The sequence below is a fragment of the Odontesthes bonariensis genome, chromosome 8, assembly GCF_027942865.1.
Source record: "Odontesthes bonariensis isolate fOdoBon6 chromosome 8, fOdoBon6.hap1, whole genome shotgun sequence".
NCBI lineage: Eukaryota > Metazoa > Chordata > Actinopteri > Atheriniformes > Atherinopsidae > Odontesthes > Odontesthes bonariensis.
The window spans coordinates 29,520,546-29,542,584 of NC_134513.1; the positions used below are offsets into that span (position 1 = coordinate 29,520,546).

At 41.4% G+C, this 22,039-nt stretch overlaps 7 non-coding genes across 7 annotated transcripts; 1 reads left to right on the top strand and 6 right to left on the bottom strand.

Moving 5' to 3' along the window:
* Window positions 1-422: 422 nt before the first annotated feature.
* On the bottom strand, window positions 423-494 carry trnah-gug (transfer RNA histidin (anticodon GUG)). Its single transcript has one exon. It is a non-coding gene; the product is annotated as a tRNA-His (tRNA).
* Window positions 495-801: 307 nt separating this feature from the next.
* Window positions 802-874, bottom strand: trnar-acg (transfer RNA arginine (anticodon ACG)). The gene has a single exon. It is a non-coding gene; the product is annotated as a tRNA-Arg (tRNA).
* A 114-nt stretch (window positions 875-988) lies between these two features.
* trnay-gua (transfer RNA tyrosine (anticodon GUA)) lies at window positions 989-1,077 on the bottom strand. Its single transcript is given in 2 exon segments — window positions 989-1,024; window positions 1,041-1,077. It is a non-coding gene; the product is annotated as a tRNA-Tyr (tRNA).
* A 1,488-nt stretch (window positions 1,078-2,565) lies between these two features.
* On the bottom strand, window positions 2,566-2,639 carry trnai-aau (transfer RNA isoleucine (anticodon AAU)). Its single transcript has one exon. It is a non-coding gene; the product is annotated as a tRNA-Ile (tRNA).
* Window positions 2,640-9,257: 6,618 nt separating this feature from the next.
* On the bottom strand, window positions 9,258-9,331 carry trnai-aau (transfer RNA isoleucine (anticodon AAU)). Its single transcript has one exon. It is a non-coding gene; the product is annotated as a tRNA-Ile (tRNA).
* A 799-nt stretch (window positions 9,332-10,130) lies between these two features.
* On the top strand, window positions 10,131-10,212 carry trnas-gcu (transfer RNA serine (anticodon GCU)). The gene has a single exon. It is a non-coding gene; the product is annotated as a tRNA-Ser (tRNA).
* A 3,279-nt stretch (window positions 10,213-13,491) lies between these two features.
* On the bottom strand, window positions 13,492-13,564 carry trnar-ccu (transfer RNA arginine (anticodon CCU)). Its single transcript has one exon. It is a non-coding gene; the product is annotated as a tRNA-Arg (tRNA).
* Between the last annotated feature and the right edge of the window lie 8,475 nt (window positions 13,565-22,039).

Sequence of the window (22,039 nt, forward strand, 5' to 3'; positions counted from 1 at the left end):
CTCAATATACCCTCACATTGTCCAGCGCAAAAGTCCAGCCTTTTTGTTTTGGTTCTTTTTTGTCAGTTCTATCCATCCATTCTTTTGGCACATGATTTTCATCTTCTGTTGTTAGGATGTTTATACTTTGGGTGTGGCGGTGTGTGAAAACCCTCCCTTTAGAAGAGCTAAAAAACACAGAACATATGCGGCCTTGGCGACTCATTAAAAAGGCACTATTTCTCATTGGGGCCTGTTTGATACTTTGACCCCTTTTATGCTCTTTAAATGGGCAGACCTTCTGCATTTGTGCTGTTTGATTCTTTCAGACCTTTGATACGGGACAGAGGCCTGTAGACAAAATAATTTTTTTAAAAGTTTAAGAAATCTAAGTTGAAAGTGGGATCTTTTTTCAGCCATGCAAACAAATTCGGTCTGGGGGTTGCCATGACCCGGATTCGAACCGGGGTTGCTGCGACCACAACGCAGAGTACTAACCACTATACGATCACGGCCGGCTGTGGGTTGTTGTCGTGTGTGGCTTTGATGTGATCCCAAACAACTTCGTATCCCAAGGATAGCTCTGCGGCATGTGGCTGGCGGGCATGTTTTTTTTTTGTGTTTGGAGCAAAATCATTGACAGCAGAGATAAAGAGGAAGACGAGCTTTCCTTAAGGTGTGGGGTCAGCCACATGTGTTGCAAGACGACACACTGTGAGGTATCTTTGGGGCGTAAGTGAGCTGGGATACCCAGGGAGTAGAAGGTTTAAAGCGATCCTGTTCTAAAGCAGTGGGAGAAGTGAGAGACTAAAACCAGCGTGCCGAGCTAGCCAGGAGTTGAACCTAGAATCTTCTAATCCGTAGTCAGACGCGTTATCCATTGCGCCACTAGCCCTTAGCAACTTAGATAAAGAGTGGAACAGTCTTTCGTAAAACAGCATATTCCAAAAGCTTTGAAAGGATTAACGGAGTTGGCCAAAAGAGCCTCTGTATACAAAAGCTTGGCACATCCTTCGAGCCGGAATTGAACCAGCGACCTAAGGATAACTGTTGTTGGGCACCTACAGTCCTCCGCTCTACCAACTGAGCTATCGAAGGGAGCAAAGCCAACATCCTTTTCATGAATCCTGTATGAATGCATGTAACCAGGCTTAAGATGCGTATCATGGGACACCTGCAGTTCTCTGCTGTACCAAATGAGTTATGGAAGGGAGCCAGGGGCTTGGGCCTGTTTATCAGTTAAATAAACACAAAAAGTGATGACAAACCATCAGTTTCAGATGCGTTTCAGATCAAATCAGCCTCAGTTTCTATCATGCATTTAGTCGTTACAAAAACATATCTGGCATCTATCTGGGAAAGTCTCCACATCGTCCAACACAGATGTTGATGCTCAATATACCCTCACATTGTCCAGCGCAAAAGTCCAGCCTTTTTGTTTTGGTTCTTTTTTGTCAGGTCTATCCATCCATTCTTTTGGCACATGATTTTCATCTTCTGTTGTTAGGATGTTTATACTTTGGGTGTGGCGGTGTGTGAAAACCCTCCCTTTAGAAGAGCTAAAAAACACAGAACATATGCGGCCTTGGCGACTCATTAAAAAGGCACTATTTCTCATTGGGGCCTGTTTGATACTTTGACCCTTTTTATGCTCTTTAAATGGGCAGACCTTCTGCATTTGTGCTGTTTGATTCTTTCAGACCTTTGATACGGGACAGAGGCTTGTAGACAAAATAATTTTTTGAAAAGTTTAAGAAATCTAAGTTGAAAGTGGGATCTTTTTTCAGCCATGCAAACAAATTCAGTCTGGGGGTTGCCATGACACGGATTCAAACCGGTGTTGCTGCGACCACAACGCAGAGTACTAACCACTATACTATCACGGCCGGCTGTGGGTTGTTGTCGTGTGTGGCTTTGATGTGATCCGAAACACCTTCGCATCCCAAGGATAGCATATGTAGCTCTGCGGCATGTGGCTGGCAGGCATGTTTTTTTTTTGTGTTTGGAGCAAAATCATTGACAGCAGAGATAAAGAGGAAGACGAGCTTTCCTTACGGTGTGGGGTCAGCCACATGTGTTGCAAGACGACACACTGTGAGGTATCTTTGGGGCGTAAGTGAGCTGGGATACCCAGGGAGTAGAAGGTTTAAAGCGATCCTGTTCTATAGCAGTGGGAGAAGTGAGAGACTAAAACCAGCGTGCCGAGGTAGCCAGGAGTTGAACCTAGAATCTTCTGATCCGTAGTCAGACGCGTTATCCATTGCACCACTAGCCCTTAGCAAGTTCGATAGAGAGTGGAACAGTCTTTCGTAAAACAGCATATTCCAAAAGCTTTGAAAGGATTGACGGCGTTGGCCAAAAGAGCCTCTGTATACAAAAGTTTGGCACATCCTTCGAGCTGGAATTGAACCAGCGACCTAAGGATAACTGTTGATGTGCACCTACAGTCCTCCGCTCTACCAACTGCTCACATTGCTTCCCCTGTGATCCGTTCCAGGACAAGCAGCATCAAATATATTGCTATATCTTTAAAAGTCATGTGTTATGGAAGGGCACCTACACATGTGTTGTTGTTGCTGATATTCGTGGCCAGTATGGGGATTGAACCCATGACCTTGGCGTTATTAGCACCACGCTCTGACCAGCTGAGCTAACCAGCCTGATTTTGAGTTGCCCTATGACAAATTTTTGCGAGAATAAGTGCTCTCAGTGTTTTCTCTGTTACCTATTTAAGTCACACAAACATTCTATACAGCTTGCCTTTGGTATTGGGGATTTGGATGTTATCAGCAGGTGAGTTGAAAGACTTTTAGTTCTTCAAAAAGTTGCTTTCAAAGCAATTATTTTATCATTTGTTATATGCTACAATGACTCGACGTGATAGAACTTACTCATTCAAGTCTCTCATCTTTTTGTATAACTTGAGTGTAGGCAGTATGGGGAAGCCAAGATCATTGCGCAACATCAGCTTAACTTTGGATTTTTTTACCAGTAACAGACTGGTAAAAGCCTCCAACTTTATTGGCATGCCATTTAGAGGATTTCTGACACGGAGTACAACTAGCAAAGTACTTACCAGCTTTCACCATGTGTTTATTTGGTTAGTACTCAGTACAGTGCTCTCGATTTCTGTACATATGTGACAACATACAACTAAACAAGACAACCACGAAGGGACACGAACCCTCAATCTTCTGATCCTAAGGCAGACGCCTTGTCCGTTACGCCACATGGTCTCACATGCGTCATCTGGCCGGTACAGGGGTGGTCTGCTGCCAAGTGTGAAACAGCCAGGAATAAAATTGTGCCTCCAAGTCTGAGGCTCTGATCCTCAGTTGGAAAAGGGTCGAGGGCCCTCTTCTTGCTTAGAACCAGTTGCTGCCTCAAGTGGAAGAGTTTAGGGATCAGACCATTTTGACCACGACTGGAGGAGCTTGTTCTACCAGTCGATCTTCCTTCCAACGCTCACCTCTGGTCACTCCTTATGAGTGGTGACTAAATGAATGAGATTGCGAATGCATAAGGGCTGAAATCATCTTCCACTCTGTGGTGATTAGGCTCACCCTCTTGGATCAGGGTGATAAGCGTAGTCATCTGGAATAGACTGGTAAAATCCTCCGACTTTAATGGCATGCCATTCAGAGGATTTCTGACATGCACTGTAAAAAAAAAAATCCTAAAAAAAAATGGTAATTTTCCCGCAGCTGGGGCGCCAAAAAAATACCGTGAAATAACAGAAAATTACTTTCTCATAAAAACACGGTTATTTTCCATAATTAAAATACAGTTTATAGTTGTAATTTTAACAAGATTTTGCCTTATCTTCAGGTTGTTTTTAATATTTAATTAGAAACATTTTCACATTTTAAAACAATTAAATTACCTAGAAAAATGGTAAATAAACGTTGCATTACGAATAATAATGCTTAAATTTACGGAAATGTGCTGTTATTAATTGGTTTTAATGACGTTATTTTATGGGAAGAGGTTGTATAATAATTTATATTTGATGTAATATAACAGTATATGACAAAATAATGTGATTCATCTTTCAAAACATGTAAAAACCTGTTGAAAAACTAGTTATTTGGTTTACAATTGCAAGAATTTACTGTTAATTTTAGATAACAAATGTATATTTAATTATTTCACTTTGTTTTTAACATTTAATTACAAACATTTCACTTTTAAAACAATGAAATTACCCATGAAGATGGTAAATTAACATTGCAATATGCCTATATTATTTGATATTAGACGTAATATAACAGTATACAACATAGTTTGATTAATCTTTAAAAACATGTCAAAGAAAAGAAACTACATAATGGGTGTATTGCAACAATTTACTGTTTATTGTAATTTTTTTTGTTTTACATTGATTTCCTGAATATTCAAAGTACTTTCAACTCAAAGAACTATACTCACCTAATAACACCAGAATTATTTTAAACTTCACTGGAAATTATTCCATACTTATCCAAGGCACCCATAACTTGGTCAAGTAACCATACATCCACAACATCGATTAGAAACTTTGTCAAACTTCACTGGAAATTAAACTACACTCTATCCAAAGCATCCATATCCTCACTGGATATTAATCCATAACAGTCTGTAATTTGGACAAAGTATCCATAACTTATGAGCACTTCTTATTCCCTTCACTTGTAGTCTGCAATTTTGGTGATCAGTGTGAGAACCTTTGGACTAACTGCAAGGGTTTTTTTGGTGGCGTTCCGCTCCACTTTTGATCCCTTGTCAGGATTTATCTTGATGAGGTACCTGTCAAATGAAAAAAAAATAGCTTTAGTAACTGTGGACTGTACTGTAATTTAATGTTTTCTTACTTTTGCAATAAGGTTACACAACAGTGTAGATAGAGTTTGCTTGTGATAGAGTGTTTGGACATACAGGGAACTGTGGAACAGTGACATAATGAAAAGATTAAAATGTGAGTACTGTGTATGTGTATGAATGTTTAAAGGTGGTCAGAGGGGCCGTTTGGCGCGAAATGGCAGCCATGCTCCCCTCAGTCTATCCCAGGGCAGCTGTGGCTACAAACTTAGCTTACCACCACTGGTGAGAATGTGTATGAATGAATAATGATTTCTGTAAAGCGCAATATAAATCCAAGTGATTATCATTATTAGTAGTAGTATTGCAAATACTATTTCAGGGAGAAGAACATAACTTTGGTCAAGTGCTTGTCTGTCCCAAATGCTGGCTCAAGTGGGCCTTGAGTTGCCAAAGTTTGGGAACCTTGTACTAATCATTTCAGCACTTGAGCAGTGGTCAGTTTTACAGTATGTGCATTATACATCTTATTTTGATATATTAAATTGACTTGTGCTGTCTTACCTCTGTAAGAACTCCAAAGTTGATGCTTGGGCTGATGGGTAAGATATGTTCATACAGTAGTACGAACCAAACATCAGAGCAAGAGCGTCACTGAAGATTCTGATATGGCCTTCACAATGGTCTGGTCCACAGACAGCATAAAATTCTCCGCTGCCAAAGTCGAGTTTCCGGTTGTGTACAAGGACGAGAGAAAATGGAAACATTTTTGTGACAAACTGAGCTAAAAGTAACTTCAACAACAACTGAATCAATTTTTGTTACAACTGAGTCCAGTACAACAATAACAATCAAAGTAATAGTAGTAATAGTTTTCTGGTTTTAATATATTGTGGTTTAGAAAGACAAATATTCATACCACACATAACAATACATGGTGTACTTGGAAGGCTCATCAGCCGACCCTTCATCTGCCTGGCTTTCAGCAGCAGAAGACTGAGACTCACTAGGAACTGAAGGAGGACAGTATGCACCAGAGACATGCAGAGCTGTGGAGTTTTTGTGCTTCCTAGATAGGTGGGCTGTGAAAGATGATGTCACTGAAAAAGTTTTACCACAGTCTTTAAATGGGCGATTCACTACCTCTCTTCTTGAAATGTGAGATTTTAGGTGACAGAGAAGGTCTTTAAGGTTGAGCAACTGTTTCTGACAACGTGGAAGTTGACAAAGAAAGGGATCCTGCAAAGTTTGACACTGTGACACGTTAGAAGACCGCCAATGATGGCAGTAAACATGAAATTGAAAAGCATTGTAATTTCTGGACTGAAATTTACAACTTTCCATACAACACGCATACTGATAATGTGGCTCATTTTTATGAAGCCCTTGATGCATCACTAACCCCTTTAGGGTATTCACTGTAGCACCACAAATACGACAGGTGTAATCTTTTGACATCCTTAACTGCAGTGCAGTACTCACCTTTTCAGTTTACTCCACAAAATCAATTCACAACACTTACCTGCATAGCGAAAGAAGAAAAAATAAAAAATTTATGAAACATGAAATTTGCAAAAATCTAAATAAATGCCATTGGTTGTGAAGTAGTTGACCTAAACTGTGTTAGCAAATCTCCCCACAATAAACTAAAAGATGATTGTTAGCTTATTCTTCACATATTTTTCAGTATTGTTTTGAATTCCATGTTGACCAGTGACTAGTGTTTAAAAATTTAAATTTGAAAAACCTTGAAAACGGCAGAGTAGCTCACTCCTGCTATTTTTTGAGGCAAGAGGAAGATCAAAATATTTGTTTTAAGAAAGAGTAACTGGTTGAAATAAATCATTACCAAATCTCAGTATCATTTATAAAATATTTGTTCTCTCTTCTTTGGAAGAAAATACACTTAAAATGGCTCACTAGCGACACCTGCAAATGGAGAAGGAGCAGTCTGCGTGAAAAGAAAGGAGCAAGTGGAGGCTAGAGGACAGGGACTTCTGACAAAGCATTTTTTTCATGCTAATCTATGATTTAGTGCCAAAGGAACCAATCAATAACCAGAATACAAGATTGACATTAGTTTTGTGCAATTCCCAAATTTCACTTTCACATGTATACAACTGTATTGACCCTTTGCTAAGCCCCACCCCCCTTATTTACTGTTAGTATGTCTGTAAAGCTTTCATTCCCAACCATGCATTTTTTTTGCCCACAGTGTATTATTGACAATGGAAAAAATTAAAAACCAAATTTTGACACATTACATAAACTTAAGCTTCCTATCCTAGTCAAAAATCATGCCATTTCAAGTCATACAGTGAAAGTTATGGCCAAAAAACTCGTGAAAATGTAGAAGAGGGTTAATAATCGATTATTGTTCATTATTGCAGCTTTAAACAAATGTTGTTCCTCTTTGTCTCCGCCTGTGTCAGTTAGTTCACAAAAGCAAACGTAATGACTCACTAACGTTAGTGGCTGGTCTGGCTGACTACTAAATGCAGCTTACACTGCCAGACAACAGGTGAAGACGTCAAGGGCCATGCTTTTGTCATCATAGTTAGCTAACATTTCAATTGACGACATGCTAGCGGATTCGGTGCCTTTTGCTGAGTAAAGTCAGAGGCATGGTGGTAAATAAAGCTAATGCTACTCAGCTTCAGTTTGATACTTGCCTTCTGCCTTCGTCCTTCCTCCTGCTTGGACATTAGCTGCTGTTCGCTCAAAGTTTATGTCGACCAAACGGGAACAGCCGCGCGGTGGTTGTTGAACTTGTTAACCGTCCGTCACGTCAAAGTCAGATGTTCAGTGTCCCTGTAACAGCCAATGGCATGTCTTCTTCTTCTTCTGGGAACCGCGCATTTCAGTACTCCAATGAATTGTCGCGTTGTTGTCATCACATTGTTCAGGTTCAGGTCCCAGTCTGTGCCGGGCATGTGAGACGTTTTTTTTTTAAAAATTTTTAGTGTGTGTTTATGCAATGTATTATAAGTATTATAAGTTCTAAGATAATATAATACATCCATGGTTTGTGCAGGGAGACGTTGCAGCAGTAGAATGTCTCCTGATTCAGACATGCTGAAGTACTTTCAAAATAAATGTTAATACTGTATAATGTTGTTAAATGTTACCATCTAGGAAATTACAGTAATTGTAGTTATTTTCAATGAAAAAATTAGTCAATTAACAAAGAAATTATAGTGAAATTACAAATTAAATAGTTATTTTACTATTAATTTCTCAGTAATTTTAAATGATTTTTAAACTTTTTTTTAGAGTTTTAAAGTTGAATTTTACAGTTTATTTAATTAAATAACAGACAAATATTTGTGAAATCACGCTACATTTGTGAACATAATTTAACAATAAATATATGTATTTCTAATTTTTTGTGTAACAGAACAGAAATATTGTGTGTTTTCACAGTTACAGTGATTTCCTGTTATTTTACATTTGTCATGTAAAATCACAGTCTCTTTTTGTAAATTAAATGGTATTTTAAAAATACAGAAAAAATCTGTAAAATAAACAGTAAAAGTCTGTTTTATTACATTTTTTTTTTACAGTGTGGAATACAACTAGCAAAGTACTTAGCAGCTTTCACCATGTGTTTATTTGGTTAGTACTTAGTACAGTGCTCTTGATTTCTGTACAGTAATGACAGCATACAACTAAACAAGACAACCACGAAGGGACTCGAACCCTCAATCTTCTGATCCGAAGTCAGACGCCTTGTCCGTTAGGTCTCACCTGAGTCATCTGGCTGGTACAGGAATGGTCTGCTGCCAAGTCTGACACAGCCAGGAATAAAATTGTGCCTCCAAGTCTGAGGCTCTGATCCTCAGTTGGAAAAGGGTTGAGGGCCCTCTTCTTGCTTAGAACCAGTTGCTGCCTCAAGTGGAAGAGTTTAGGGATCAGACCATTTTGACCACGACTGGAGGATCTCGTTCTACCAGTCGATCTTCCTTCCAACGCTCACCTCTGGTCACTCCTTATGAGTGGTGACAAAATGAATGAGATTGCGAATGCATTAGGGCTGAAATCATCTTCCACTCTGTGGTGATTAGGCTCACCCTCTTGGATCAGGGTGATAAGCGTAGTCATCTGGAATACGCTGAGAATACAGTCTCTGCCGCTCTTCTTTGAATGAAGCCAGATCAGGCAGTATGGGCATCTGGTCAGAATATCATGTAGATTCCCCCCAGGGGAGATATTTTGGATCAGTTGCACGGTGAGGAGGCCTGAGGGAAGGTCCAGGACTCACAAGAAATAATACATTGCTGGTCTTGCATTGGTATTTCTGTGTGTCCACCTGAGAAGAGGTGTAGATTATGTCCTGTGAGAATCGGGGCTAGGGATGTCTGCTCACATTGCTTCCCCTGGGATCCGTTCCAGGACAAGCAGCATCAACTATATTGATATATCTTTAAAAGTCATGTGTTTTGGAAGGGCGCCTACACATGTGCTGTTGTTAATGATATTCATGGCCAGTATGGGGATTGAACCCATGACCTTGGCGTTATTAGCACCACGCTCTGACCAGCTGAGCTAACCGGCCTGATCTTGAGTTGCACATTTGTGCGAGAATAAGTGCTCTCAGTGTTTTCTCTGTTACCTATTTAAGTCACACAAACATTCTATACAGCTTGCCTTTGGTATTGCGGATTTGGATGTTATCAGCAGGGGAGTTGAAAGACTTTTAGTTCTTCAAAAAATGCTTTGAATGCAATTATTTTATCATTTGTTATATGCTACAATGACTCGACGTGATAGAACTTACTCATTCAAGTCTCTCATCTTTTTTTATAGCTTTAGCGTAGGCAGTATGGGGAAGCCAAGATCATTGCGCAACATCAGCTTAACTTTGGATTTTTATTTTTACCAGTAACAGACTGGTAAAATCGTCCGACTTTAATGGCATGCCATTCAGAGGATTTCTGACATGGAGTATAACTAGCAAAGTACTTAGCAGCTTTTACATTTGTCACTTAGCAGACCACGACTGGAGGATCTCGTTCTATCAGTCGATCTTCCTTCCAACACTCACCTCTGGTAACTCCTTATGAGTGGTGACTAAATGAATGGATTTGGGTATATACTGAAGAGATTGTAATAACCCCAACCGTAAATTTGACTTGTCCTAAGTGTAATTGCTTTTGTTTCGCCCAATTTTAAATCAAACATCCCTACATGAAACCACATTTAGATAATAATGATTCAATTTTTGTGAAAGAGGGATGAATTCATACCCTCTGCACGCAAGGCCAGTGTATCTAATGAGGCTTCAATTTGGGATCGAAATTATACCAGCTGTAGTTTAAGATGGAAATTTTTATGGTCAAACTTACAAGCGAGAGGACGAGGTGGCCGAGCGGTTAAGGCGATGGACTGCTAATCCATTGTGCTTTGCACGCATGGGGTCGAATCCCATTTTCGTTGGCTTTGAATTTTAAGTTGTTAGTTTGTTAATATTTCTGATTCGACTTTTTACAAGCAGGCTTTTCAAACAATGCTTTTGTCGCAATATTTTTATTTGCTTACACTAAGTTCATTTGGGCGATTGAATCTATAGTGAAGAATTTTGAGTCTGACTTCAGGCTAATGTGAAAGAGCTGTCTTTCTTTCAGTTTACACCCACGTTTGCCACATCCAGCTGTTAATCATTTCCTCCAGAGAGCAAAAGAACAAAGGAAAGATGACTGGAGAACGCAGGCGTGGATCCCACTACTTCTCACATGCAAAGCGAGCACTCTACCATTTGAGCTAATTCCCCTTTATTTTGCTACATTCTCAGTTTTTTTTAATGAGAGATGTTGAGTTTGATTTGAAAATTTTTACAAAGTAGAGGATGGTTTCAGTCCATCGACCTTCGGGTTATGGGCCCAGCACGCTTCCGCTGCGCCACTCTGCTACACACCTCAGATGGGACTCGAACCCACAATCCCTGGCTTAGGAGGCCAGTGCCTTATCCACGTGACTGTTCAAAATAAAAACACAACTTAAAGAAATCGGGTAAACGATCCTCTAATCCATTTAACAAAAGTGAAAGATTTCAGTCTTTTGACACAATAATTCTTTTTTTTTACTTATATCAGAAAAGTGGACTTTGGAGGACACTCATGTGCACACCAAACGAGTTTGAATTAAGAGTGTGTAGAAAGGGTTTCAGAGTTGGTCAAGTGTCAATTTTGATGTTGCTGAATGTTACATCATCTTTTGCAGTTTTTTTTTTAGTGATAGATGTTGAGTTTGATTTGAAAATGTATACATAGCAGAGGATGGCTTCGGTTCATCGACCTCTGGGTTATGGGCCCAGCACGCTTCCGCTGCGCCACTCTGCCACACACCTCAATGGGACTCAAACCCACAATCCCTGGCTTAGGAGGCCAGTGCCTTATCCACGTGACTATTCAAAATAAAAAACATAAAAAGAAATCAGGTAAACGATCCTCTAATCCATTTCACAAAAGTGAAAGATTTCAGTCTTTTGACACAATAATTCTTTTTTCTTACTTATATCAGAAAAGTGGACATTGGAGGACATTCATGTGCACAGCAAACCAGTTTGAGTTAAGAGCGTGTAGAAAGGGTTTCAGAGTTGGTCAAGTGTCAATTGTGATGATAATGAATGTTAAATCATCTTTAACAGGTTTTTTTAATGAGAGATGTTGAGTTTGATTTGAAAATTTATACATTGCAGAGGATGGCTTCGGTCCATCAACTTCTGGGTTATGGGCCCAGCACGCTCCTGCTGTGCCACTCTGCTACACATTTCAGATGGGACTCATAACCACAATCCCTGGCTTAGGAGGCCAGTGCCTTATACACGTGACTATTCAAAATAAAAAACACAACTTAAAGAAATCGGGTAAACAATCCTCTAATCCATTTAACAAAAGAGAAAGATTTCAGTCTTTTGACACAATAATTCTTTTTTTCTTACTTATTTCAGAAAAGTGGACATTGGAGGACACTCGTGCACACCAAATGAGTTTGAATTAGGAGTGTGTAGAAAGGGTTTCTTTGTTGGTCAAGTGTCAATTGTGATGCTATGAATGTCACATAATGTTTTCCAGGTTCTTTTTTAGTGAGAGATGATGAGTTTGATTTGAAAATGTACACATAGCGGAGGACAGTTTCAGTCCATCGACCTCTGGGCTATGGGCTCAGCACGCTTCTGCTGCGCCACTCTGCTGCAAACCTCAGATGGGACTCGAACCCACAATCCCTGGCTTAGGAGGCCAGTGCCTTATCCACGTGACTGTTCAAAATAAAAAACACAACTTAAAGAAATCGGGTAGACGATCCTCTAATCCATTTAACAAAAGTGAAAGATTTCAGTCTTTTGACACAATAATTCTTTTTTCTTACTTATATCAGAAAAGTGGACATTGGAGGACACTCGTGAATACCAAACGAGTTTGAATTTGGAGTGTGTAGAAAGGGTTTTAGAGTTGGTCAACTGTCAACTGTGATGTTGCTGAATGTTACATCATCTTTAACACGTTTTTTTTTTATTGAGAGATGTTGAGTTTGATTTGAAAATTTTTACATCGCAGAGGATGGCTTCTGTCCATTGACCTCTGGGTTATGGGCCAAGCATGCTTCCGCTGCACCACTCTGCTATACACCTCAGATGGGACTCGAACCCACAATCCCTGGCTTATCCATTAGGCCACTGAGGCACTTCTGCTGCGCCACTCTGCCGCATGTGCACACCAAACGTGTTTGAATTAGGAGTATGTAGAAAGGGTTTTAGAGTTGGTCAACTGTCAACTGTGATGTTGCTGAATGTTACATCATCTATAACAGATTTTTTTGGGTTATGGGCCCAGCACGCTTCCGCTGCGCCACTCTGCTACACACCTCAGAAGGGACTCGAACCCACAATCCCTGGCTTAGGAGGCCAGTGCCTTATCCACGTGACTGTTCAAAATAAAAAACACAACTTAAAGAAATCGGGTAAACGATCTTCTAATCCATTTAACAAAAATGAAAGATTTCAGTCTTTTGACACAATAATTCTTTTTTCTGACTTATATCAGAAAAGTGGACATTGGAGGACACTCATGTGCACACCAAACGAGTTCAAATTAAGAGTGTGTAGAAAGGGTTTTAGAGTTGGTCAAGTGTCAATTGTGATGTTGCTGAACGTTACATCATCTTTTGCAGGTTTTTTTTAGTGATAGATGTTGAGTTTGATTTGAAAATGTATACATAGCAGAGCATGGCTTCAGTCCATTGACCTCTGGGTTATGGGCCCAACACGCTTCCGCTGCGCCACTCTGCTACACACCTCAGATGGGACTCGAACCCACAATCCCTTGCTTAGGAGGCCAGTGCCTTATCCACTTGACTATTCAAAATAAAAAGCATAAAAAGAAATCAGGTAGACGATCCTCTAATCCATTTCACAAAAGCGAAAGATTTCAGTCTTTTGACACAATAATTTTTTTTTCTTACTTATATCAGAAAAGTGGACATTGAAGGACACTCGTGCACACCAAACGAGTTTGAATTAGGAGTGTGTAGAAAGGGTTTTAGAGTTGGTCAACTGTCAACTGTGATGTTGCTGAATGTTACATCATCTTTAACAGGTTTTTTTTATTGAGAGATGTTGAGTTTGACTTGAAAATTTTTACATAGCAGAGGATGGTTTCTGTCCATGTAACTCTGCGTTATGGACCCAGCACGCTTCTGCTGCGCCACTCTGCTGCACACCTCTGATGGGACTCGAACCCACAATCCCTGGCTTAGGAGGCCAGTGCCTTATCCATTAGGCCACTGAGGCACTTCTGCTGTGCCGCTCTGCTGCACACCTCAGATGGGACTCGAACCCACAATACCTGGCTTAGGAGGCCAGTGCCTTATCCACGTGACTATTCAAAATAAAAAACACAACTTAAAGGAATTATCCGGAGTAAAATGCACTTCAGGATAATTTACGGGAAGTTGGGAGTACATACGTTGAGTTGACATCAAAATCATTTAAAGGATAAGACCGTTTTTTTTACATTGGGCCCTTGATTTCACATTATAATATGATGTTCTACTCACCCCTGCTTGTTGTTGGTCATTTGGAGCTGTTCCGAAGATATTCGCGAGGCGTCTGGCTGCTCTCTTGAGATATTCGGCCATGAAACGGTTTCCTATGGGCAAGCTCATACAGGCACAAACTATGCTGTTTATAATTTATTAATTACTCTACACTAGCACTGAAAACGTGGAGGTGCGTCGCTTACTTAAAAAAATCCGGGTTACTAATTTTGAATTTTAGCCGAATGAATAAATAGGCAGCAGGTCTGTGGGCTGTCTGTGGCAGTAGCACGACGATTACGTCAGTAACACCCACTTTACGACGAAAAAAACAAAATTACAATAACCAAGATTTTTTTAAGTAAGCGACGCACCTCCACGTTATCAGTGCTAGTGTAGAGTAATTAATAAATTATAAACAGCATAGTTTGTGCCTGTATAAGCTTGCCCATAGGAAACCGTTTCATGGCCGAATATCTCAAGAGAGCAGCCAGACGCCTCGCGAATATCTTCGGAACAGCTATAAATGTTCAACAACAAGCAGGGGTGAGTAGAACATCATGTTATAATGTGAAATCAAGGGCCCAATGTCAAAAAACCGGTCTTATCCTTTAATTCTGATGTGTTTTGAGAATTTTGATTTGACCGTTTTCAGCCAAAAGTCGTTAGCCTGGAGGAGAGTGGGGCATATGGTATCGCCGTTACAAAACGCTATTTTTACACCTCTTCTACAGCTCCAAACAACATAACACTTACGTGGTAGTGAGTAGAGGGTCCCTAAAGCCAAACAGAAGTGTCCCGAGGTCTTCATGTGGTCGGATAGAGAGTCCAGAATGAATTTAATCGAGCCAGCATCTTTCCGGAAATGCTCCTGTTCCAGCGGGCATCTTCAGCGTAAAGTCCGTATAGTAGAGAGCCGCATGTGGAGCAACACACTCTGGAAATTCCACGCCCATAGACAGGTACAGCAGATGTTGAGTTTTATTTGAAATTGTATACATAACAGAGGATGGTTTCGGTCCATCGACCTCTGGGTTATGGGCCCAGCACGCTTCCGCTGCGCCACTCTGCTACACACCTCAGATGGGACTCGAACCCACAATCCCTGGCTTAGGAGGCCAGTGCCTTATCCACGTGACTATTCAAAATAAAAAAACACAGCTTAAAGAAATCGGGTAAACGATCCTCTAATCCATTTAACAAAAGTGAAAGATTTCAGTCTTTTGACACAATAATTCTTTTTTCTTACTTATATCAGAAAAGTGGACATTGGAGGACACTGGTGCACACCAAATGAGTTCAAATTTATAGTGTGTAGAAAGGGTTTCAGAGTTGGTCAAGTGTCAATTGTGATGTTGATAAATGTTACATCATCTTTTCCAGGTTTTTTTCATGAGAGATGTTGATTTGAAAAGTTATACATAGCAGAGGATGGTTTCGGTCCATCGACCTCTGGGTTATGGGCCCAGCACGCTTCCGCTGCCCCACTCTGCTACACACCTCAGACGGGACTCGAACCCACAATCCCTGGCTTAGGAGGCCAGTGCCTTATCCACGTGACTATTCAAAATAAAAAACACAGCTTAAAGAAATCGGGTAAACGATCCTCTAATCCATTTAACAAAAGTGAAAGATTTCAGTCTTTTGACACAATAATTCTTTTTTCTTACTTATATCAGAAAAGTGGACATTAGAGGACACTCATATGCACACCAAACGAGTTTGAATTAAGAGTGTGTAGAAAGGGTTTCAGAGTTGGTCAAATGGCAACTGTGATTTTGCTGAATGTTACATCATCTTTTCCAGGGGCCTCATGTACAAAGACTTGCGTGGATTTCCTACTGAAACTTGGCGTACGCTCAAACCCAAATGACCCCCAACGTCGGATGTACAAATCTGTGCGCACGCATCATTGTGTTCTAGAATGCGCTGCTGAGGGTGGCAGCATGTTGGAGTAGCTCTGTACCTCACATTGAGATTTTTCTTTTTCTCTAAATTTCATTCCTGTTATTTCTTGGAAGAAATTGCATTTTTTGGACAACTGTTCCTTCCTGCCTTGGATGCTGTGCAGCTGGATTAATTTTTCCCAATACTTTTGTATATTTTACTCTTTTGTCATGATGCATCACCATAGCAACAAGGTGGTTTACAACAGGGAGCAGCTGAATAACATTGGAAAAGCAGAAATAATTCGACAACTGAAGCCAGAAATCCCACTGGAATTGAAAAGGAGGCGTCGTGGATGCAGAGCAGGAGCAAAGAGGAGAGAAAGAAAGAAGAAGTTCAAACCATCTCTGCCATCCTGCATCATGGGAAATGTAAGATCGTTAGCTAACTAGTTGGATGAACTTTTAGCCTTGATAAGGACTCAGCAAGAATATCGGGAATGTAGCATTATGTGTTTTACTGAGACATGGCTACAGGATCATATACCCGACTCCAGCGTCTCTCTGCCGGGCTTCCTGACTGTACGAGCAGATCGAGATATAAAGACTAGCAGGAAAAGGAAAGGGGGTGGATTGGCAGTGCTTGTCAACAACAGATGGTGTCACCCAGGACATGTTACTGTGAAGAGTCGTCTCTGCAGTCCTGACATTGAACTATTGGCAGTAAGTTTTCGTCCATATTATTTGCCAAGAGAGTTCACCAGTGTTGTTTTGGTGGCTGTTTATATTCCACCCTCAGCTGTTGCCGACACTGCATGTGATGTCATCAGTTCCGTTGTTGCTAAGATACAGACTCAACACCCCAATTCTTTTGTGGCAATATCTGGTGATTTTAATCATGCCTCACTCTCTGCTACACTGCCAACTTTTCAACAGTTTGTCAGCTGCTCTACCAGAGAAAACAAGACATTGGATTTGTTTTACACAAATGTCAAGGATTCATACATTTCCAAATCAAGACCTCCCCTGGGAAAATCAGATCACAACCTTGTTTTTCTCTGTTCAGCATATAAACCCCTTGTTCAAAGACTACCTGTCACAAAAAAGACTGTTAGAAAATGGTCAGAGGAAGCTGAAGAAGCCTTACAGGGTTGTTTTGATGCAACCGATTGGATTTCTCTTTGTAAGCCACATGGAGAGGACATTAATGCCATGACTGAGTGTGTGACTGACTATATTAACTTCTGTGTGGACAACACCATCCCCACCAGAACAGTGAGATGCTTCCCTAATAACAAACCCTGGATCACCAGTGAGCTAAAGGAACTATTGAACAAGAAAAAAAGAGCCTTTAGGGAGCGAGACAGGGAGTTACTGAGGAGTATACAGAAGCAGCTCAAAGTCAAGATCAGAGAGAGCAAGGAGGTGTATAGAAAGAAACTTGAGAGTAAACTGCAGAGGAACAATATCAGAGATGTGTGGTCAGGAATGAAGAAGATCACAGGCCTCAAGCAGAGGGAGGATCGGATGGATGGAAGTCTGGACACAGCAAATGAGCTGAACACATTCTTCAACAGGTTCAGTTCAGGAACAAGCTCACCATCCTCTCCTCCTGTTCCCAGCCAAAGAGACATCCCACCCTCCTCTGACCCACAGCTTTCCTGTAACATCTCCACCTCCACCTCAGTCATGGATTCTTCTGCTTCCACTAGTTTGTCTTCAACCCAATCAGGAGATGCTGCTGTCCCCTTTGCCTCCCCCTCCCACTTTTCTGTTTCTAGAAGTCAGGTGAAGAGGCAGTTGGAGAGACTGAACCGGAACAAGGCTGCAGGTCCAGATGGTGTCAACCCCCGAGTCCTGAAGGCCTGTGCAGAGCAGCTCTGTGGGATTCTGCAACACCTTTTCAACCTTAGCTTGACCCAAGAGAAGGTACCACTGTTGTGGAAGACATCCTGTCTGGTTCCGGTACCAAAGAAAACTCACCCCTCAGACATCAATGATTACAGACCTGTTGCACTGACATCCCACATCATGAAGGTCCTGGAGAGACTCCTGCTGACTCACCTGTGTAAGCAAACCAGCACATATCAGGACCCCCTGCAGTTTGCTTATCGCCATGGAGTTGGAGTTGAAGACGCTATCATACACCTGCTTCAACAAACCCACTGTCATCTGGACAAAGCAGGCAGCACTGTGAGGATCATGTTCTTTGATTTCTCCAGTGCATTTAACACAATCCAGCCTGATCTGCTTAGTCTGAAACTCCAGAAGACTCAGGTGGAGGCCTCAACAATCACCTGGATTAATGACTACCTGACAAACAGACCACAGTTTGTCAGACTGAAGAAATGTGTGTCTAACCAGGTGATCAGCAGCACAGGAGCACCACATGGGACTGTACTCTCACCATTCCTTTTCACTCTGTACACTTCAGACTTCCAGTACAAGTCAGACTCCTGTCATCTACAGAAATATTCAGATGACTCTGCAGTTGTCGGGTGTATCAGAGATGGACAAGAAGCTGAGTACAGAGAGCTGGTGGACCGCTTTGTGGCATGGTGTGGGAACAATCATCTCATCTTGAATGTTAACAAAACAAAGGAGATGATTGTAGATTTCAGGAGAAACAGGGTCAGATCAAACCCTGTTTCCATCATGGGAGAAGAAGTGGAGGTGGTTGAGGAATATAAATACCTTGGTGTTCATGTGGACAACAGACTGGACTGGAGACACAACAGTGAAGCCATCTACAAGAAAGGACAGAGCAGACTGTACTTCTTGAGGAAGCTAAGGTCCTTCAAGGTTTGCAACAAGATGTTGCAGATCTTCTACAAGTCTGTTGTTGAGAGCGTCATTTCCTCTTGCGTCATCTGTTGGGGCAGCAGCATCAGAATCAGGGACCTAAAAAGACTCAACAACCTGATAAGGAAGGCTGGTTCTGTTCTGGGGACGACTGTGGAACCTCTGGAGACAATAATGCAAAGAAGGATTTTGCATAAAATCAAGAGAATTATGGACAACCCTGAACATCCTCTCCATGAGACTGTTATTGGAAAACAGAGTCTCTTCAGTCAAAGGCTTCTTCAGTTTGGATGCAAAACGGACCGCTACAGGAAATCTTTCCTGCCCACAGCCATCAGCTACTATAATAACTCTTTGATTTAATTGAGCTACATCAACATTTAATTTCCCTCTGGGATAAATAAAGTATTTTTGAATTTGAATTTGAATTTGAATCAATCCAAGCATATATCGTTTGTACATCCCAATCAACGTGGAATCGAGCGCACATGTCGGAGCAGCCGACTCCTCCCTGTCCACGCCCCTACTTAAATTCACAAATCATATTTAAATGAGCCCTGCACCTGCAATTCCCCTCTGTGTACGGTCAGAAAATAAAGAAAAAAGACTGAATAAGACGGGAAAAAAGAAAAACTTCACGGAAAGCGATATGTCGGTGCTACTTTCTGAAGTGGAGGCCCAAAAAAATTTGTTCTTTGACACGCTGTCCTCCGGCATAAGCAGCAAACTAAGAGGAGTGGGTGGGAGAGCCTGAGACTGTCAATGCTGTCAATGCTGTGGGGTCTGAGAAGCCTCACAGGCAGACCAGAGGTGAAGAAGAAGTGGTCCAACATTAAGGTGGATGTGAAGCGGAGACTGGCTGCCCACCGCCGCAGTGTGGCCAAAACAGGCAGGTGGGGGGGGGTGACCGACTCTGTTTGAACAGAGAGTCGGGGCAACTATGGGTGACACTGCTCTCTCATGGGGTGGTGGCAGCTCATGTGGGTGACTCTGATTACCCCCAAGGTAAATACCCATGTTTTTGTGTAACTCACAACAACGTGTTCATACAGTAACGTGCAGAAGTGCGCCGGGGAAAAGGTGAGGCTGATTGAGACATTTCACACTTTACGCACGGGGTTATTAATATATGCCCACAGAGACGATCAGGGGCTTGTTAGAAAGATCTTAAACTGAAGTTTAACCAGCAAAAAACAGCAAGAAACTAACTTTAACCACCGACTAATATATATAATATAATAATGTTGCTGTGTGTTGTGTCCAATTACATGTCACTAATGCTGTTCTCATTCCAGTTTGATTTATTCTCCCGTGTGAGGCACATGTCCAAATACGGACCTACCTGCTGAAGTGGGCGTGGCCCAATTGGGATTCCCCAGATAAAGAAGTCGTGGACGTGCAGCGCGGTAGCGCGCACACATCAGAAATTTGTTTTTTGCCATTGTTCCCGAAGCCATTCCCCGCGCATTTTGAAATTGTGAAGTTTAATAATAAATAAAACTAAGAAGATAAGAAAAAGACTCTTCTCCTGGAAAACTTATTTTGCACTCTACAAATAAGAGAGAAGTCTAAAGTGTGAAACTTGTGCTTGCTTGGATTCATTCTCCAGATGCGCACAATTGCTTTCATCTAAGGCTAAAATGTTCACAACTTCAGTACAATGCACTATGCCAATTAATTTGCCAGTTAGGAATGAGTTTACCACAGTCTTGCAACCTGTACCGCGTGCACTGCTTTTGGGTCCCTGATGGTCTAGTGGCTAGGATTAGGCGCTCTCACCGCCGCGGCCCGGGTTCGATTCCTGGTCAGAGAATGAGGGAACCAAGTTTTGGCACTGTTAGTAGCGTAAACCTAAGACACTTCTGCTGTTGTTTTCCAATGACATGACTAGAATGTCAATTTAATCGAGCCCTGTCACAAATTCAATAGGACGTTGGTTTTTAACGAGTCATCCTATGCGCACCACTTGATTTGAAATAACACTTTACAGCCAGCTGATTTACTACTTCTCTTTAGAGAAGGGCTCGCTTAACTCTTTCCAGCAGCTCTAGGACCGTTGTGGCTTTTAAAAACTAAAAGAATGATCAAGTTTTTCTGATACTTTGATGTGTAACACGGTGCTTAATAACATTTTGAGCAGCAAAGAGAAATGCCATTTGTCATTAAATGACATGGGCATCCACGAATGGTACGGAAAAAGAGAAATTTCCTGGTCTATTGTCGGACAAAATGTTTTTGTCCGCGGACTTGGAGCATTTGGCGATCTGGGATGGGGGAAATTTTGGGTAAAAAAATGTATATAAATATGAACGAATTTATAAATGTATATATAATTAATATAAATATAAAAAAATCTTTCCTTATGCATTATACACGCTCCTTGGCAAAATATTTTTCCAAGGGTGACAACAACATTACTGGGCATGTATTGTTGTAATGTCTTAAATACTTGAACGCAGTTTTTGTAGAGAAGATAATTGCTTTGTATTTGGGAGTATCGTCCATTGACTCTTTTGGGCTTTCACATGCGCGAGCATACAAACAACAGGTAAGTGACATGCTGTTTATAAAGTTGTTTTGTAACGTCCCCATGCCAGTAATGTGAGAACCATGCATATGGTTTTGATGGTAAGGCTTGTGACTTTATTGTCGGATGGTTTATACAGTGGTGTGACGTTTCTGCAGTGTGCAAATTGTTGTTTTATGTGGAAGGGTTATCACTTACCCCTTAGCCACCACGTATTAGCCTCGCATGACAGGCTGCGCAAACAGCGCAATCTCCGCACAGGGAGCGCAGATTTGCACCAGTGTGTGTCCTACTATCAGTATTTGACAACCTCTAGCAATGGGATTGCGCTTCAAATGCCCCGGAGTTCCCCTTTAAGTGCAGTGTAATGCATGACTCAACTTGGAGGCTCCTCTGTCTTTTGTCAAAATTGCACAAGCAAAGTTAAAAAAGAACCTTTCTGTCATATTGCTATGAAAGTCACACACAAAACAAAAAAATTCAAAAAGCCTGAGAGACCTAATGAGGGAACCTGGGAAAAAATTTAACATCAAACCTCTTTCTTTAACAAGTCAGACCAGGAAGTTATTGACTACTTGTTGTGTGCTACTTTACTTGTTACCTACTCAGCAGATATCAACCTTATGACAAACATAAAGAAATCTAACACACACTCTGATGATGGGGTGAGAGGTGGTAATGATCGAGACCACGCCCACAGACAGTTACAGCAAGTCTCTGTGGCGCAATTGGCCAGCGGGTTCGGCTGTTAACCGAAAGGTTGGTGGTTCGAGCCCACCCAGGGGCGAGTGTGTGCTCCAACAAATCTACCGGATGACCTATAGGTTGGGTAGCAAATCAAAAGACGTACTGGGTAATACCATCGCTCTTTTACGCTAGTCGTCCATTGTTCCGTCAAAGCAAGCCGTATCCAACGTATTCAGTTAATTTTCAATGAAATCCGGCCGATCGTTGTCGTCGTGCTCGCAAAGCATGCTGGGATTCTGACACGGCGAGCTGGAGACCTGCGGCACGT